Source organism: Ctenopharyngodon idella, chromosome 9 (genome assembly GCF_019924925.1).
Source record: "Ctenopharyngodon idella isolate HZGC_01 chromosome 9, HZGC01, whole genome shotgun sequence".
In the NCBI taxonomy this organism is placed as follows: Eukaryota; Metazoa; Chordata; class Actinopteri; order Cypriniformes; family Xenocyprididae; genus Ctenopharyngodon; species Ctenopharyngodon idella.
Genome location: NC_067228.1, coordinates 11011857 through 11027379, shown reverse-complemented (window position 1 = coordinate 11027379; position 15523 = coordinate 11011857). Strand labels below are relative to the sequence as shown.

The following is a 15523-nucleotide window of genomic DNA, read 5'->3' as shown; positions in this document are numbered from 1 at the left end:
CATGTATATTAATTAGGTCATGACGTTATCGCCGGCATTTTCCAATGGCGAGGGACTGGCTCATGAATATTAAGAACAGATCCTTCGCTTTAGCAGGATTTATGATTCACGAATTCGCCATTGATAATGTTGAATTCAACATGCCATTGTGATCGACCTCAATGACAAGCTTTCAAGAAGGATGTGAGGTAGTCGTTTTTACACCCCAAAGGTCAACCATACTGAGAATACATTTGATTTTCGTTGATGCTAGTCTGAAAACTGTCTATGATAGTCTGCCACATACTGCCTGGTGTCCCCAGGTAACCTGTGGAGCTCAAATAGAGAGGCTGTCTCATGAAACGTCTATTTATAGCTCTGGGAATTTATGGCAAAATATATTACAATACAGGTTGCATGACATGTTTTATTGCGCATTATTAATTAACTGCGTACACGTCTTGCCCAATAAATAGGTGGTTAGACAGAATCAAGCATAATAGTAGTACAGTAAGTTACTACTAGGATATCTATTTCTGCCATATGGCACAAATTGTAAGGGTGGTATGTTTAGGACAGCTTTTGTGAATTTACTGATCGTTTATAAATGATGCACACTGTTTAGGTAAACAAATGGAAGCCCAATTCTGCCTTTTAAGAAAAAAACTTGCTTTGGTAAATCATATTTATGACATAAAATTAATAATTATGACACAAAAAAGGTTGGAACAATGCCATAAACAGGCATAATTATGACATAAAATGTCTTTACTCTTGTCCTTTTTATCAAATAATTTCAACCTTTATGTCATAATTGTATTTTTATCTAATAACAATAATAAAAAATTTACTTTGTGTCTATTTTTTGCCATAATTGTGACTTTTTGTCTCAATTTCTACTTATAATCATCATTTTGACTTTTTAGGTCATTTTATATCATAATTATGATTTACCAAATCATGATTTTTTTTTGTGGTGGAAATGTGCTTCTATACAATTATTTTTAATTGTTTGATAATAAATTATGTCCATAAATCTAGTTTCAACTAAAGCTACAGTAGTGAAGTTTGCATAAACCAGGCTATTCTAACTCGTTTATATGACATCTACACCATCAGACTGAATTTCTTGCTCCACATTTCACTGCTGCTATACTAGTGTTTCCCAACCCTAGATCTGGAGTAATCCCACCCTGCCACATTTTTGTGTTTCCCTTAACTGACAGACCCATTTCAGATGGGTCTCTAGGAGCTGATGAGTTAATAATGGACACATCCAAAATGTGTAGTCTGTTGGGGTACTCCAGGACCATGATTGCGAGCCACTGTGCTATATTATGGGCTAGTAATTATTTGTGGATAGTCCTGTCACTTCATCACAACACAGTTTGTCGTCATTGTACATTTTTCATTTTTCCCCTTAGATGCTGAATCCAAACAACAACTAAGATAACTGTAAATGTTTCTACAACTATACTCTGAAACTCACATGAATATTTAATGAGGTAAGTACTCAGGATTTGATTGGTTGTCTGTTGCTAAACAACTCACTAGAATACTGTCATTCCTTTGGCACTGCAATTCAAGTTTAATCCCACAAAAGCCGTGCTAGCCCTGTTCTGGACCACAGCTTTCATAACCCCGGTTTAAAGGTGGAAGCAACTCACTGTTACTTCACCAAGGGCTAAAAGTCTTTTTAACCCAGGGTTTAAAAAGATCTTAAACCAGAATTAAGGGTAGTGTGAAAAACCATTAGTTTCCAGTTATTTTGTACATTTTGTACAGTTTCAAGTCAGTTATTTTTAAGAAACGCTGGCTTTATTATGTTAAGCTCACCTAAATGAATGTAGGATTTATTTTCCATTTTGGTCTTGGTTTGTATTATCAAGAAAAGTACCTTCACACTGAACCATATATCTTCTTTAGTTTGACAAGCAAACATGAACTGTTTTAACAGTCTTTCCCAACTGTCTCTATGCTGTTTCTCTGTGTCTATACTTAAATATGTTTCAAGCATGCAAATGTGCTCAAGATTTAGCTCATCTTGAGGCTAAATTCCAAATACCAGTTTATGGTCTAATTAATCACACAATGCACATAAAGGAAAACCTTTTTCATCATATTTGACAGTCACAGTTACCAATAAAAAATGAGAGAGCTCTTAGTCATTTTATTTATTTTTTATTTTGTTACTTATTCTTAACTTAACTGTAACAGCTATTTTGTAACCCAAATCCAACTACTAGCTAAATTACAGTATTAAAATAGAGGCGATTCAGACATATTTCCAAAAGATGGCAGTATTGTTCTATAACTGACTTCTTATGGAGGGGATACTGTACAGTCCTCAATTGAAAGAGAATGATGCGATTAAGATCAGAGGTCCTCCTCTTTTTATTATTTTGACATTTATATTTTTATGTAACAAAATATATCCAGTATTTATGAAAGCAACACAAAAATAAAGAGCAGATACAAACAGAATATATTTAATTTATAACATTTAAGTACAAAAAAAAAAGATCCTATCATTGTGGTCTATTTTTCATTTGTGTTTTACAGAGTTTACATACAGAAATGTTTTACAGGCCTTGATTTTAATTTCAGAGTAATTAGAGTGAAGCAAGGGTGTTTTTAGCCTTTCAAAAAAAGTGTCCCCATATTTTGAAACTCATTTTATTTATATGATTATGTATATATGGATATAAATTTTCTTTACCTGCAGTACAGAGTTCTTCATAATCTGCATGAGCAATAAAGAGCTGCTTCATCGCTGACAAATGATAAAAGATAGAAGCTTATCCAGCGCTCTTTTTTTTTCTTTCTTATAAAATATCCTGTTTTTACTTTCGTTATATTTTACTGGGGCTCATGCCTCTTAAAAAGGGTGTAGCGACACCCCTTAACTAAAGGCGTAGTTTCACTGACAGCAGGTATATGAATGAGAGGAGAGAAAAGCAATACTTAAGCGATTTTTAGAACAGATTTACCCTTTTAAGAGAGTGGAGAGCCAAGAAATGGTTTTCATATGCAGGACAGAATGGCAGTGCTAAGCAGGATTTACCCCCAAGCTCAGGATCGAAAAACAGTATGGGGGGAAATACAGAGATGGAAAGAGAATAAGAAAGAGGGATTGCTGCCAAGAGTTTAAACTCTTTCTGTGTCGCTCAAGTCAAGTCACCTTTATTTACAAAGCACTTGATACAATACAGATCGTTTCAAAGCCTCTTTACAGGGATAAACAGGAAAATAATGATTCACTGGTGCAAACAGAGTTCAATTCTGCTGTAATGCAGCTCTAAAAAGAAAATAGTGTCATTACTCAGATAAGGTCAGTTCAGTGTAGATTCAGTTCCGTTCAATAACGGTGTAAAGATCATCAAATATGAAATGAGTTCAATTCAGCTATAAAGCAACTCTGTAAGCAACTCTAATGGGGTCATTGAAAGTGATGCTGACCCAAACACGTGGATCATGTTACTTATACACACATATATGCACAAACTCATACTTTAGTGGGGATTGCAAGAAATCAGACGCACTTTTGAGCCTTCGTTTTTTCAGGAGAGAAAAAACATATTACTTTAGATGGCACCCTTTACAGAATAAGATTTAAATGTAGACTGGAACTAATAGGAAAATAATTTATCTTGTAAAGCAAGCGAATGCAGATAAGATAATCAATCTGAGCAGAGATGACCATGGAGACAATTTAGAGATGCTGCTTTATTGTGAGTCCGTCTCCGCAGGACATACACTCACATATATTGTTATTTACCATTAGGCTGAATTAAAGTAATTAATCGCCATGTGGACTGAAAGGCTTGGCTATGGGGTGCTTCTTTTGTATGTCTATCAGATAATAATGATCTTGGTATTGAGTTTAGTTAATGGAGTGTGTGTGCTGAGTTATTCGACTGTGAAAGGGCTCCATTAGCTCGAAGATTGCTCCGTTATTTATTTGCTAAAATTGTTTTGATGAATCACAGTTTCGTTCTTTTATTCTTTTGTCCTGTTTCCCTCGCTCATTATTGACTTCAGGTGTGTCTTTACGGATCAGTTCACGATTTTCTTAGAGGTTTTAGAATGTCATTACTTCCTCTGTAGAGACTTCTTGCTCTTGGACTTCGGGCTGTAAATAGCATGCGTGCTGATAAAACTTTTCGAATTTTGCAATCAATTGTTTTACACTTTTTAAATGCATCATCATAAAACCTTAGATTCACAATCACGTTTATTGGACAATCAGTGTCTACTTTAAAGAACAAACATCCAAATGCTTATTAGTGCTTGTGGTGCAGCGTGATTACAGTACATCATGGATCCAGGTGTCTTTGTTTCCTGCAAACTGTTTATCGACGATGGCTGTTGCCTATAATGAAATGAAAATAGGTACACTGTCGGTAGATGGTTGATCTGTCCTAAACTCGCAGCTGTGGGTGGTGATCTTTTCTCATTATGGCACAGATCGTGACCCTCTCTTATGAATAGAAGCTGGAGTTTTGGGTGAATGGAGAACTTTAACTTTATTAACCTTTGTGCTGATTTAGCAAATTGTGCAGAAAGGTGAGAGTGTATGTCTTCTTTTCGTGATTTATCATTAAATGTAATGACATCTGAAAAGATACAGGTTTCATAAACTCTTTATGAAACAACACACATGTACAATTTGAAAGCACAGATTCTTATTTGCAATTATTAGTTGTTTATTATTAATTATTTTTGTTATTTTATTATTTTTATTGTTGGTATTTCATTTGTTGCGATTATTATTATTTATATTTTTCATTAATTTAATTCAATTTGTTTATTATTAATTTATTATTTACAAGTGTAAAATCATAAACCCGCATAACACAAGAAACATTTATCCACACACACAAGCACAACACATAGGAAGCAGAGCTCTTAAAAGTGTGAATGGTACAAAATGGGGAAAGACATGACAAATAGATATGTAAAAGCGAAACTTAAAGGGTTAGTTCACCCAAAAATGAAAATTCTGTCATTTATTACTCACGCTCATGCCATTCCACACCCATAAGACCTTCGTTCATCTTCGGAATGCAAATTGAGATATTTTTGTTTAAATCCAATGGCTCCGTGAGGCCTACATAGGGAGCAATGACATTTCCTCTCTCAAGATCCATAAAGGTACTAAAAACATATTTAAATCAGTTCATGTGAGTACAGTGGTCTAATATTAATATTATAAAGCGACGAGAATATTTTTGGTGCGCCAAAAAAAAAAAAAAAAAAAAAAGAATTATTTAGTGATGGCCGATTTAAAAACACTGCTTCAGGAAGCTTCGGAGCGTTATGAATCAGCGTGTCGAATCCGCAGTTCGGAGCGCCAAAGTCACGTGATTTCAGCAGTTTGGCGGTTTGACACGCGATCCGAATCATGATTCGACACACTGATTGATTACTCTCCGAATCTTCATGAAGCAGTGTTTTAAAATCGGCCATCACTAAATAAGTCGTTTTTTTTTTTTTTTTGGCGCACCAAAAATATTCTCGTCGCTTTATAATATTAATATTGAACCACTGTGCTCACATGAACTGATTTAAATATGTTTTTAGTACATTAATGTATCTTGACAGAGGAAATGTTATTGCTGGCTATGCAGGCCTCACAGAGCCATCGGATTTAAACAAAAATATCTTAATTTGTGTTCCGAAGATTAACGAAGGTCTTACGGGTGTAAAACAGCACGAGGGTGAGTAATTAATGACAGAATTTTCATTTTTGGGTGAACTAAACCTTTAATGAAATCGTACAACGTAAATATTAGGGATGCACCGATACCGATACCAAGCTCATGTACTTGTACTCATACTCGGAAAAATACCCCCGATATACCAAAGACCGATACCTCACGTGACGTAACTGACAGAATTTCCCGTGCACAGAGACACCGCGGCAGCAGCATAAACAATGTCAGCCTCAGAGGTGTGGAAATACTTCAAAATTAATGATGACAAAACACACATTGCGAACTGCATGCTTTCAAATTCGTTATCGATTAGTGACGGCGGGATAGGCGGAATCGCGCTGAATGACACAGACCAGAAGCGCTCTCTCTCGCGTGCGCGCTCTCTCTTTCTTGCGCGCAATCCCAGTTCTCTCGGACAGCGCGCGATCAGTTCTCCTCGCGCCTGAATGGTCAAATGCACACATAGTTGTCAAAATGAAAAACTGAAATCTGAAAAACAAGTTTATTTAATTGGTATCTCTATAGTATTTGTTGTATTGTTTGTAATTTGTAAATTTCTTTTTATATAACAACAATTATATATATTGGTAATTATGCCCTTTGAAGGTTATTGGACACTGTGAAATTTTTGTTCTTTAAGTTTGTGACAAGCACATAAAAATTATTAATTTTTTCATTGGAGTAATAATAAAGCTGTTCTACATTCATTAGTCTCACTGTGTTGTGCTTGGAAAACTGCAACATCAAAAAAAAAAAAAGACAGAGAGAGAGAAAATAAATGTATAGGCATCGGTATCGGAGAGTACTAGAAAAAAAGTAACGGTACTCGTACTTGGTCCTTAAAAAATGGTATCGGTGCATCCCTAGTAAATACCACATTCAAGGTCAAGAAAGGTAGTAAGGTAGACAATGTTAAAATAGTCAATTCTCCTACACTGTTTACATTGCAGCACTGCAGGTTATATGTCAAAACGGCTCAGTATTGGCCGACGCTGTAACACATGAGCAGCACGATGCATGCATGTGATGCTAACGCAGGAGCCGGCCAATGCTGAGCTGGAATTCTGAATAATGTAGAACCTGGAAGCGCTGAAAGTAAACAGCGTAGGAGAATGACAGGGGAGAGATGAATTTGTTGAATAAAGCCTTTATTTTTGTTTTGTTTTTGCGCACAAAAAGTATTCTCGTCGCTTCATAACATTACGGTTGAACCACTGCAGTCACATTAACTATTTTAACGATTTCTTTACTACCTTTCTGGACCTTGAATATGGTAATTTCGTTGCTTTCTATAGGGAAAAAAAAACCTTGGATTTCATCAAAAATATCTTTATTTGTGTTCTGAAGATGAACGAAGGTCTTGCGGGTGTGGAACGACATGAGGGTGAGTAATTAATGACAGAAATTTCATTTTTGGGTGAACTAACCCTTTAAATGAAAGATACAGTAAAAGAGCTAAGCGCACAGAGGCAAATGCAGTGAGGGGGTGTGTGAGGGCCCTTGCCAGGGTTTGCCCTCTTGTCACTCTCTCAGCGTCTAATGGGAGTGATTGATTTTTCCGCCTGCTCTTATCGAGGGGAGCAGCCAGCATCAATAACAACGTGGAATTAGACACATAGCATCTCCTAGCTGAAAAGAGAGGAACTGGGGGATCGGGTACAGCAGAACTGACTTGGAAGGGTAGACGGAGGGTGTCTGTTTATGTGCCCTTGTGCTGAGCCTAAGTGTGTGATTAGATAAAAGATTTCTTATTTGACTTTAAAGGTGCGGGCGAGCCTGATGTCGTCCTTTATGCTGCCAAATTCCACCTTTCTTTATCTTAAACTCATCATCATTCTAAAGCATAACAGCAGAGCCAGGAAAAGAGCTGAGGGAAAATCTTTAAGAGTACAGCCATGAACTTGAGTGCGTCGTATTCATATCTGTGTAATAATAATCTGTGATTGGTGTAGGCTCTGTTCTCAGCACAAGAGGCGGTGAGAAAAGCGGAAATTACCATGTTTCAGAAACGTGGCCGAACGTGTGGAAAAGGAGCACAGTAATTGAATACTTTCACCAGACAGATTTCCCATTTTCCAATTTCCTGCCAGGCACGTTAGTAATTTTGCCATCTCATCTGTTATTCTGTTATTCCAGTGAGCCTTGGATCCTTAATGCAATTCTTGGGAGGTAATTGGAAGGTACAGGTGCAGGGGGTTCATTTGCATTCATGCTTTCTGCATATCTACGGCAGTACAGCCACTTCAACATACAGCGTAAGAGTAGAGCACATTCCCATATGTATGTGCAATGCAACACATCTCTGAGAATTTAGCGAGAGAAACTCCTTGACACAGGATCACATCACAATTAATGTTTATTGTTATTGCTCTGCTCTCTCTCTCTCTCTCTCTCTCTCTCACACACACAAATATGAACATAATTCCACTATCCAGTCGAACACTTACTGTTGCTGAATCTGACCATGTTGACACAGTTACAGTTTCTTTTTCCACTGTGGTTTGGAATCAGGATTAGAATGTACAAACAAATATGTCAGTGATGACTTGTTTATTGGTAAACAAACATTGGAGTGAGATTTTCAGGCATTTCTCCTGTTCACTTTATCTGTTAGTTTAATATATTGACTTGTAACTTCAACCAAATATTTGCTAGAGTTAGTTACCTAGCCATACCTGATTTAAAGGGATAGTTCACCCAAAAATGAAAACTTGATGTTTATCTGCTTACCCTCAGGGCATCCAAGATGTAGGTGACTTTGTTTCTTCAGTAGAACACAAATGATGATTTTTAACTCCAACCGTTGCGGTCTGTCAGTCGTATAATGCATGTCAATGGGAGCTCCATCTATAAGAGTCAAAAAAACATGTACAAACAAATCCAAATTAAACCCTGCGGCTCGTGACGACACATTGATGTCCTAAGACACGAAACGATCGGTAACAAGTAACAAGTGACCAATTGTAAGTCGCCACATCACTAAAGCTGTTCTACCAGCAGTTTTCCTGCACTGTAAAAAATGATTTTTCAAAGTTGTAAATAAAACAGATTATTGTAATATGTTTTACAAGAAAAAAAAAATGTCTTTCTACTCCAAAATCATTTTTGTTGTAATTATTTTTGAAATTTCTGAGTGAAAATTATGTACAGTTAATGGTTAAAGAACCATTTTCTAATGAAAATGCTATGTATCATTACTTAAAGGGATAGTTCACCCAAAAAATGAAAATTCTTTCATCATTTATTCTCCCTCAAGTTGTTTGAAACCTGTAGAAACGTCTTTGTTCTGCTGTACACAAAGGAAGATATTTGGAAGAATGTTTATAACCAAACAAATCTCACCCCCCTATTGACTACCATAGCACTTTTTTTTTTTTTTTTTTTTTTGCTACTATGGTAGTCAATGGGAGGTGAGATTTGTTTGGTTATAAACATTCTTCCAAATATCTTCCTTTGTGTTCAGCAAGTTTTTTTGTTTGTTTGTTTTTTTGCTCTCTAGACTTTGAAAAACCCATCTGAATATGCAAAAAAAATCAGATTTGTGCTAGAAGTCGGAGCATAGCCTTGGATGGCAACTTACAAAAGACGTATTTGCATACATGTTTACATATTAAACCAGGATTGAAAGAAGGTATAAGTATCGTTCACCGTTTGTCAATGATACAAATATCTACAGATTTGCAAAGATATGTGACCTAACATGAAAGACATTTGCTTGACAACTTTTCCTGTTAAACAAAAAACACTACGGTATATTAGAGCCCTTTCTGTAAACCTTTGGAAAGACTCTGTGAAAAGTTTGCAAACTGTTCTCATTCCTCTTCACAAATTTCAAATTTGCAGAGCTGGTAACCCTGAAAATTTCTCTTTATGGTTTCCTACAAAGCAGTGTACATTCCATCTTTTTTCTCACTTATGGCACTGTAAATGAAAGATGTTGATAATGTATTTGATAAATAGGCAGGAGAGTAGAAAATACTCAGTCCTCTACTGCTCTGCTCACTGACCTTGCTTGTCTCCCTTCATTGTTTAATTTTTATTAGTGGACCTTTTGTTCTATGCAAAGGCCATTTTATCACAACCTGGGCCATTAGATAAAGGAGGGCACTGAATCCAACCTCCACATCCTCCCAAAACAAAAGATTGTCCGCCCAAGGCCCAATCAGAGCACTTAAATCAGTAAAGCATTTCTTTTTGCTTGTAAGTCTCAAAGCCACACACACATGCACACACTTGTCAGCCTCCCTTTCTCTCCGACTGTCCTCCGTGCAGGCAAATGCACGGCCATTGATCGGGCTAAACCTTGGGCAGTATGTTCGGTATCCACTCATTGATCAGGAGGTTCATATCTTTGGTCTGATAGGGCTCTTGAATGAATGAAATACACATATACTTCTGTTCAGCCTCAGTATTAACCACCCAATTCTTCTACAGAATGAACAGAGGTCCGTATTATTCTAGCTTAGAGAGCTGAAGAGTTAAAAACTATACTTAAAAACTCAAAAAGCTTTTAAAGAAAAAACCTTGCCAATATGCAATCCCCAAAGGAATGCATATGGGGTTTAAAGAACGTTATAAAAAATAAAAATTAAAACGTGTCCATTACCATCCTGAACTCAGGGGACATGGACAAAGCCAGATTTTACTACTTCAGTGTTCAAATAAATTCTGCTGCCTTAAAGGCACAATATGTAAGATTTTTACAATAAAATCCAAAAAACCACTTGAACAATGTTATATATTTTGTTTAATTGTATACTTACATTATCCCAAATGTTTCCAACAATGTTTAAATCCAGAGAAATTCACAATTTTAACCAGTGTAATGGCCGTGTCATTGCGTCACCTGTCAATGACGTCATATCCGCATTACCCTCGTTTTCCGGTTTTACTGCTGTAGAAACCATGGAAACCCCAAAGACACTTTGGATACCTTTATCGACAGAAAACTAATCATTGTTATATAGTTCAACAAGGTTATGTCTTATTGTTTGAATCTCTCACATTTCCTGATTTACTGCGAGTAACATGTTTGTACCATGCCTCAGAGACAACACTATTTTGTCAAGTGGCATATAAAAATCAGAAAGAGCTTTATTTTGTAGAATCTGTAATACAACATTTTCTCTACCATACAATATATTTTACAATTAACTGCATACCATTTAGCAACACAAGTCATCCAGCTTTTATTAATGATATTCTGATATCAATCTAGCTTACTGCAATTTGCAACAAGTGTGATATAACAGCCACCGAGCGAACCAAGTAAAACAGCGCTGCATTACCCCACAATTTTAATTCGTAGAATAAAGTGACCTGTATGTAGTAATTCAGCAATCACACCTTTTTCATTAGAATGAGATAAAATAATGTGAATTTTAATGTGAAAGTTTGGAATTAGGGTAACATTCACAACTTCTGACAATGGAAATGGCCAATATTGCCTACCGCACTGAACTGTACTGTACCACTTGGTGGAAATGAGGCATAAGTGTTCAGGGAAGAAAGAGGCAGGAACCGACAAATGTTAAACATAACTTTAATTGTAATAGACACAAACAACGTAATGAAAGAAGAGGCAGCGGCCGACTACAGCATATATGCCTAATGAAAACAGCAACGTAAAATGTCCCAAGCCTGGTCTCTCTTTGCCCTTCACTGCCGTCATTCCTTCTTATATCCTTTCGGAGCTCCTCCATGGGACTCGTTCGGCTCTCAGCCCCGCCTTGCTTGATACCACATTAATGTTAATAAAACTTTAATACATGAGCTCATCAGTGAACATGATTTCTGCCTGAGTCCCGTTGGTTCGGCTGTGAAGGTGAAGACGGCAACTCCCATGATTCCATGCTCATTCATGGCTTCATCAAGCTACGTCTTTGTTATTGTTTTAAATAAGTGACCTCTAGTGGCAAAACTTACATACTGTGCATTTAAGTTATATTTTAAAAGGCACAAATAGTGGCGTTCGCAAGTTTGAGGCCACTCGTGAAAATTCTTACATTTTGCATTTTTCTATTTTTCATTACAAATTATATTGATTTGAGTAAAAAGTTGAATTGCAATATGATTTACAGATTATAGTATGTTGCCCTTTAGCTTCAATGACAGCATCACTGAAGCAGCGTGAACTCCACAAGACTTTTACATTAATTGTTACAAAAAAATTCAGTAACACTTTATTTTAATGTGTCTTTACACGTTACATGTATTTACTAGTAATAATCATAAATTAGGCATAATTACATGCAACTAACCCTAAACCAAACCCAAATCCTACCCTAACCCTAAAATAAGTACATGTACTTAATTAATATTACTCAGTACTTTTATGTATAATTACACAGTAATAGGGACACATTAAAATAAAGTGTAACCAAAATTTCTACTTCAAATAAATGCTGTTCTTTTGAAATTTCTATTCATCAAATAATCCTGAAAAAAATATATATATATCATAGTTTCTACAAAAATAGCACAGGCAGCCCAAATGTTTTCAACAGTGATAAGAGAGAAATGTTTCTTGAGCATCAAATCAGCGTATCTGAAGGATCATGTGACACTGAAGACTGGAGTAATGATGCTGAAAATTCAGCTTTGCCATCACAGGAATAAATTGCATTTTAATATATATTATAATAGAAACAGTTATTTTAAATTGTAATAATATTCCACAATATTACTGTATTTTTGTATCTGCTCTCAAACTTTTGAACGGTAGTGTACTTCTAGTCAAAATTTGACATAAAATACAAAATATATCTGTGTACACTAACAAGATTTTTGTTTTTACTTTACATCATGACATTTGTTTGATTTAATTTTTCAAAATCTTAAAAAAAAAAAAAACTCAACATATCAACAAGCTTCAAGTGCACCATAGAGGTTGTGTTTGTGTTCTTTAATTGGTCTCTTTCAATGTGTGAATATAAACCGCATAGATGGTAATAAGCAATTAAATGTCAGGATGTCCAACATTTTGTTTAATTTGTTTATATGCTCGTTTGCTTGTTTTTGCAGTGTCATGATGACCTTATGAGAATAGTTCTGTAATACCCACGCAATGGGTGAGCAGCACCCATGACACGATGCAGCTGATTGGCTGAGAACATGCATGAAGACCTTCAGATGCAGGCATCCAGATATGGCCTATAGTAAACATACAAGGTGCAAAGTAAGTAATCATTTCTGCACAAATCTTGAACCCTATATGTATTGTCGTGACCCTTCTTGTTCCAAAAATCCAAGATACCCCACTGTTAAGAGCCCCTGGAAGGCAACTGTCGTGGAACACACACCCCTCCACTTTCCCTTAAGTGTGCACACACACACACATATCTCACCCACCCACCCATCCATACACCCAGACAAAGACCATCTTTGTTCACCCCGCTGTGCTCCATGTCTTTTGAGATGGGCTGAAACTGCTCGTTAAAATCTGTGACATCTATTGGGGAGATCGACCCCCTGTTGCTCACGGTTTACAACTCTCCCCCACCTCGTCCAACGCCCCCCCAACCCTGGCAGAAAAGAGGAGCACAGCCTTCCACATAAGAAAAGCAGCCAAGAATTCCAACGACAGCCGATGACTTCTTGAATGAGAGAGCTTTATTAGCAGTCAGATTCGGAACAGACCTCCCTCGTGCAAGTTGACAGTCCCAGCAGCCTCAGTGTCAGCACTGGGGACGCTCTCATCGCTGAAGTCCATCAGAGCAGAGACTGAGAACACCAGCTCAGCTCCATTCCCAGGCTGCTCCGTTCATTCAATCAATACATTAATCTCCCAGTTAAACTCCAAATGAATACGTCAACAGAGGGTGACAATTAATGCAGCACCTCGTTAGGTATCGGGCCACACTGTTATCAGGATCAACGAGGAAGGCTGTTAAACCAGCATCTTTTCACAGCTTCGAAATCAATTAACTTCTAATGAGAAAAACAAAGATTTTTTTTTACATTGATTTCATCCCCTCAAACGAGTTGATGTGAGACCGCAATACATTTTGTGAGAGAGCCAGTCTACAAAATGCATTTAATTACAATTTCTAAAGCCATGAAACTGTGTCCCTTTTATAATCTCACAGCAGATATTAGAATTGGACACAAAGCTTGGCACAAAGTGGTTGACAAACTTTGAAATTTTAAAGGGATAGATCACCCCAAAATGAAATTCTGTCATCTTTTACTAATTTACTCTGGCTTTTTGTCATTACAATAAAAGTCAATGGGGTCCAAATTAGTTTTGGAAGAAAGTCATACAGGTTTGGAATGACATGAGGGTGAGTAAATAATGACAATTTTCATTTTGGGGTGAACTATTTCACTAAGCATGTATGCGTGTTTGTGACTTATCAGATATCACTAACAGACAGCAGGTGATGAAGAAGATGTGACACTAAAAAAAGAAGGTATATCTGATGTTCCCTCTCCCAAATTCGTTCAAACGCTGGCATAACATTATACTTCCCAGAGGCGACAAGTGCTGCAAACCCTGAACAAATGGTTCAAACCAATAGAAAAGGAAGCTTGTGTCTGTAGCAGAAAGGACAGTCGCCATGGGGGGAGAGGTGAGACGTGCGTCGACATCACTCGGACATTCATGTCCCGTACCTGGATAAACCGCATCCATCCTGCTGGCTCCACTCTCCATAAACCTCTGAGGTCACCTGATCCGGGATGAAAGTGTGCTTGAGAACTCTGATGAGCACGGGGAAGGAAAGCACTTCTAGGCCGGTGTGATGGACAGCTAGTGATTAGGAGGAGCAAGAGGTTAAGTTACAAACCGCCCACACCCACAGATACTGCAAGAATTACACACACTCTCATTTACAAGGCAAAACCGTACCCCTCCCTGTGTCACACGTGCTGATGGACACAAACATGCTCACAAGGAGTCATGTACACAGAGAGGAAAGTCTTGCTTTCATATTACATACCTTCAGTTCCTCAAGAATGGTTCCAAGAAAAAAAAATCCCATTTATTTTCTCCATGGAGAAATGTATTTTTAGCGATAATGTTAGTGTTGTAGTACTCGAGACCAGCCTTGGTCTTGATACCATTTTTTGAAGGTCTTGTCTTGGTCTCAGACTATGAGGACTCGGGATTTTATTTCAAGACTGGTCAAGACCACAGTTGCAAAGATATCACTAAATTGCCAGTGCATTGTATGATTTATTAACATAATTAATGTGATTGGATGTAAAACTTTCTGCTTCAGATGCAATCAATAATTTGTTGTTTCTAATTTGATTTATTTATACTGTTGTGCCGGGTCAGAAATTAATGAGGGATTAATACTAATGCCCACAAAATTCAAGATATTGTTGCAAAAATGTACTTGTGAAATCTGGATTTTTATATTACAACATATGATATAATTATTAAAAAGCAATATAACAAGAGCAAGACAAATTTGTTTTAACAAATTTGAGCACAATTCACCCTTCGCCGGGAGTTTGATTGACAGGCGATCTACCAATCATAACGCCGAATCCAACATTTTGTCCGACACACCGTCAAAGGTGTACAGTAGTACATAAGAAAGCGCTATATAAATGCCTCATTCATTAATTCGTTCATTCAAAGTGGACATTAACTTGAAAAATGATGTGTATTGATGTCTTTCCGCGGTTGAAACAACATTCCTTCTGATGTTCATTCATGTTTATTTGGCGCTATAGTAGGAAGAGATGATCCGTTCGTGCTGCTTGAACTGAGGCGATCTGTCATGCCACAATAGTCACAAAATAGTATGTATTGTTTGAAATTCTTAAAAAACTTGAAAGATGAGACTTTGTTTATATTAAAAGTAACCTGCTCTGTC

The 15523-nt window shown here is 36.9% G+C and overlaps 1 long non-coding RNA gene across 1 annotated transcript; it reads left to right on the top strand.

Moving 5' to 3' along the window:
• The first annotated feature begins 77 nt into the window (after positions 1–77).
• Positions 78–14316, top strand: LOC127519375 (uncharacterized). The gene is made up of 3 exons (XR_007931803.1): positions 78–188; positions 1404–1484; positions 12720–14316. It is a non-coding gene; the product is annotated as an uncharacterized LOC127519375 (long non-coding RNA).
• Positions 14317–15523: the final 1207 nt, after the last annotated feature.